Below are 5,000 nucleotides of genomic sequence, written 5' to 3' on the forward strand. Positions count from 1 at the left end.
ACTCCATAATGGAGAATAGTTAGGATCTATTAAAAAAAATGGATAATCCACTTGTGGGAGAACCCTTTCCCGCGTCGGGCACTAATATATATTTTTAACGTCTAATTAGATCGGGTAACCATTCGAATTAAGAACATAAGCTCGTTACTTTTTGTTTCCCTATAATTGGAGCCATCGAGCTCTATCCATTTATTCACTCGACCCAACTTTGAATTGATTTTATTTTGTCCCGTTCCAAGAATTCAAACAAAATTTTGTACCGATCCCGTAAGGATGAAGTATTCTCAGAGTTCTCCATTGATACGACATGCTGTTTTTTCCACTCATTACCTTTCAGAATCAGTCGTGGTCTTACAAACTTTACCAATGGTATGGACGAATCCCTTGCTTCATCCAAATGTGTAAAAGATCCTAGCCGCACTTAAAAGCCGAGTACTCTACCGTTGAGTTAGCAACCCGAAGAATTATAGTGTGTAGATACGATCGGAATTAAATCAAAAATAAATAAAGAAATTGCATTGCACGACCCCATCAAAACATTGAACTATGAACTAGCAAAAAAAAAAAAAAACATTTTATGATGGATTACGAACATAAATAGGAAGAGATCGAATGAAAATAAAAAAAATTCTATAACTAAATAGAAAAATTTAATTTATAGACCGCCTTTCTTTTTATCAAATTCTTTTTCATTCAGAAGATACTTGTTGTTTCATAGCGAATCCAACGAACCCATCATTTGAATGATATAATCATGTAAAATAAAAACCCAAACTTATGAATATGAGACGGGGATAAATAGATCTATTTATCCCCGATCAAATTATATTTCTTCGATACACTATTGTCAATCTGAAGAGAAAAGAATAGAATTGAAAAAACAAAAAGCAATTGAATTAAATAAAAATAAAATATATATTTTATTTATATATATATAAAGACTTGTGTTGGATTGGCACTACATATATAATCTATATAGATAGAATCAAAAAATGTGGATTGGAATAAATAAGGAAGAAATAGGAAAGAATCTCGGATTTTTTCAATAATTCAATATCAATAAAGGTACAATAAGCAAGCTCGACCCTGTTTGTTGCTTTGTTGGTGGAGTCCCAAACCATCCGATTGAGAATAATCCGCCTTTTTTTATAGATCCAGTTTTTTCATCTATTCAATCGATCTTTTTTCTATCCATCTATCTCATATAGAAAATATTTTTGTACTTATCAATTCTATATTCTATATAGAATATAGAATTCGTTCTATTTATATTCTATTTATAGAAGAATATAAAATATAGAAAAAATAGAAATATGAGATCATATCGGAGCAATAATAAATAGGTATGAATAGATCAAGAAAAAAAAGGAATAGTGGAGAAAAAGTTATACAAAGATAGATCTAAATACGGGTGACCCCCTCTTTTTTTTATTTATTTATTTTTATGTTTCATTAATTAAATTTCGTTTGATTAATGCGAAGTTCCTTAAAAACTTCTGCCTTCTTTGAAATATCATGAACAGTTCCTGTAGGTTGTGCACCCTTTTCGAGTAAATATAGAATAAGGGGAACATTTAAATAAGTTTGATTCTTTATCGGGTCGTAAAAACCTACTTTCCGAAAATCTCTTCCTTCTCTTCGGGATCGAACATCCATTGCAACGATTCGATAGATGGCTCATTGGGATAGATATAGATGAACAATGCCCCCCCTAGAACCGTATAGGAGGTTTTCTCCTCGTACGGCTCGAGAAAGAATGATTCAATTTATGTATTTTAGTGTCAATATGATTTGAGTCGTTTTTTTATTCTTCCTTCCCGAAAAAGAAAAAAAAAAAAGAAAAATCATTCGTACTCATAACTCAAGTTGGATAATTCTCAAAGAGCTGAAAAGAAAATCCTTAGGCATTTCATTTATTGAGCCGTCTCTAAACCCCTTTATTTGTCTCGTTTCGAATCTATTTTGATTCCTCATTTTGATCCAATTGTTGAGACCATTGAAAATGGTGTTTCCTTGTTCATGGATCCTTTATCGTTGCTTTGAATCATTGGGTTTAGACATTACTTCGGCGATCCTTAATCATTTCAAAATGGCAGCAACATACCTTTTGTGATTTCTTTCTATCCAAGAATCATAGGAACGATTGATTCGCGCGTGATACATTTTTGGTCGAAAAGCTTTTATCAATTCCAACAAATTTTCCTTTTGGATTTGTTGAAACTTGTTCAAATTAGATCCTTTCAATTTCTATATCGAAGATATGCTTACGAAGTTTTTACAACTTATTGATTGACACTAACCCTAGATCCTTGCCCCTGAGAAATAAAGAAATACTTTCTGCTCGAGCTCCATCATGTCCTATTTACAACCCAACAAAGTAGGGGTTGTAGTGGAACAGAACAAACTATGTCGAGCTAAGAGCATCATTATTCCTTTAGAAAATGGTGGATGTAAGAATCCACAATCGATCATGTCCTTCAAGTCACACGTTGCTTTCTACCACATCGTTTCAAACGAAGTTTTACCATAACATTCCTCTTATTTGGAACCGGCATGGAATTGATTCAATACGGAATCATGAATAGTCATTGGCTTAATCAATAGTATAGTAATCTATACTTCATTTTCTATTTATATTATATTTAATATTTGGATGGATATGCATTTATCTGGAGAAGTCTCAGCAAGAATTAAATTTAACCCATATTTTATCGTATTCATTTTTTTGTTGGATAGAAAAGGCCGACGTAAGGTAAAAGTCAAGTTTAAGTTGTTATTCTTTCATCTGATTTTATCAAATCAGAATTGGAAGAATATGAGCTTTCGGTATCCATCAAATAAACCGAACAATTGTTACTAGGGGCAATCGCGGATATTTAAGGGATCGCATCGCAGATCTTTTTTACCAAAACCGAAACGTTCGATTACAATTATTCATTGATTATTCATTAGAGCTAGACACGAAATAGAAATAAAAAATTAGGTTAGGTCCAAAGAAAATACATCTGTTACATATTGACCTTGACTCTTTGTTTATGAGATCCGGACAGACACAGCTATTTGAATTGATACTTTCAATTAATTACTGATTGACTTTAACTCCTATCTATTCATGAATTCTCTGAGGATCCTGAATCGTAAATCAAAAGGGATCCGCTTATGAGATCCTTGGCAAAATAGTCTAAGTACAAAGCCAAAGCGTCCCGATCACGTCTTATTCCTATTTTACCCAACCCAAATTAGTTTTTAGAAACCTTAATCTCAGTGATGGAATTCAATTAGGACCAAGAACTCCTCTTGTTTAGCATTCGAGATCTTTAGAGAATTAGTAATTAGGCTACATTCCAATTACTTTAGGAATAGGGAATGTAGAGGCTTTTCTTTCGCATTTCGAAAGAGAACGCACCAATTGATATATCAAATAGATATGGGATGTAAAGTTTCTCTAAGTAAATAACTTCAATATGAGCGAGACAGGCATAGACAGAATCGCCCATCCGATTTTCTTTTCTTTTCTTTGAGTTAAATTATTGTGATCTATGTTCCCATCCTACCGGGATCGCAAATAGATTAGATTCGCTTACATCCGTGTCTTGTCTTATTTGAACTCCGTTTAGTTTGTGAGAAAGAAATGATTCAGAGAGAAATCGTTAGAAATCAGAAAGACGGATCGCATTGTATCCAACATTACACTTGTTCTTAAAGAGAAGATTGTTAAAGAAAACAATCCTTATTCTGATTGAATTGGTCTGCTCTGGGACGGAAGGATTCGAACCTCCGAGTAGCGGGACCAAAACCCGATGCCTTACCGCTTGGCCACGCCCCATTTCGATTTCTATTCGACACTAATAAACATTAATATCGATGTTGGTTGTTCGTCAATTCCAGTCCAAATATGTATGGAATAGATTAGATTGTTGCTAGGATTTGATACACGTAGATGTAGAATTAAACTGAATTTATTGATCATTACATATAATTCAATTAAGATATTATAGGAAAGTATCATTCCTTCTATTCTCATTTGAGAATTGAAGGATTTTTGATTGGGCGAGTTTAAAGAAAAAGAAGGATTTTTAAATTTATCTTATTGTTTCATTTTTCCCTTATCTTATATTAATAACTCAATCAAAATACAATTATTTCCAAGAACGAAATGCTTGTTATGCTTAAAATCTTTGCTTTGATCTGTTTTCATTCTACCCTTCACTCGAGTAGTTTTTTCTTTGCCAAATTGCCCGAGGCTTACGCTTTTTTCAATCCAATCGTAGATGTTATGCCAGTCATACCTGTGTTTTTTTTTCTCTTAGCCTTTGTTTGGCAAGCTGCTGTAAGTTTTCGATAAGATCTCTTTAGTCCTACAAGCATTCATGATTTATTCGAAAAAAAAAATTATAACAATTGATAAGATTAGATAAGTCTTACATTATATTATGAACCCTCGATTGAAACATTGAAACTGTTGGATAGCAGCAATAAGTCTGGATCACCTCATTTCCCCATTCTGACCTTCTACTTCCAGTAAACAAGGACCTATTAGGGTCCCCCACAATATCTTTATCTAATTGTGGGTATGTATGAAAGAGAATTTTGGTAACGAAAGAATCTTATTACAACTGAATTTCTGCGAATTCCTTTCTTTTCTAGAAACTACTTGATTTCTTGGTTTCAAAATAGGATATGTGGTATAAAAATAGATAATCTATTCCCCCTTTCCCCCCAAAAAGATCTTGGAGATTGTAATGCTTACTCTCAAACTCTTCGTTTACACAGTAGTGATATTTTTTGTTTCGCTCTTCATCTTCGGATTCCTATCTAATGATCCAGGACGTAATCCTGGACGCGAGGAATAAAAGAATAAAAAGGGGGATTTCTCGGTTTCCTTGCTTGATTTATGAATTTTCTTATGATTTTATCTATTCGACACATTTACATTTAACCATAACCATGAACACATTTAATTATGATAAAAAGAACGCGAGATTTTTCTTTCGAATTCG

At 33.0% G+C, this 5,000-nt stretch overlaps 1 protein-coding gene and 1 long non-coding RNA gene across 2 annotated transcripts in view; one reads left to right on the forward strand and one right to left on the reverse strand.

The window, feature by feature from the left end:
* The window catches only part of LOC122647692 (maturase K-like), a 2,150-nt gene extending 1,237 nt beyond the window's left edge, over nt 1-913 (reverse strand). The window contains 1 exon segment of the mRNA XM_043841047.1: nt 1-913. This exon segment is cut by the window's left edge and continues 965 nt beyond it. The gene's annotated coding sequence lies outside the window, so the exon portion shown is untranslated.
* A 2,285-nt stretch (nt 914-3,198) lies between these two features.
* The window catches only part of LOC122647701, a 2,405-nt gene continuing 603 nt past the window's right edge, over nt 3,199-5,000 (forward strand). The window contains exons 1-2 of the long non-coding RNA XR_006330951.1: nt 3,199-3,328; nt 3,364-5,000. The exon at nt 3,364-5,000 is cut by the window's right edge and continues 603 nt beyond it. This is a non-coding gene — a long non-coding RNA (uncharacterized LOC122647701). The remainder of the gene's footprint in view (nt 3,329-3,363) is intronic.

The sequence above is a fragment of the Telopea speciosissima genome, unplaced genomic scaffold (assembly GCF_018873765.1).
Source record: "Telopea speciosissima isolate NSW1024214 ecotype Mountain lineage unplaced genomic scaffold, Tspe_v1 Tspe_v1.0119, whole genome shotgun sequence".
NCBI classification, from domain to species: domain Eukaryota; kingdom Viridiplantae; phylum Streptophyta; class Magnoliopsida; order Proteales; family Proteaceae; genus Telopea; species Telopea speciosissima.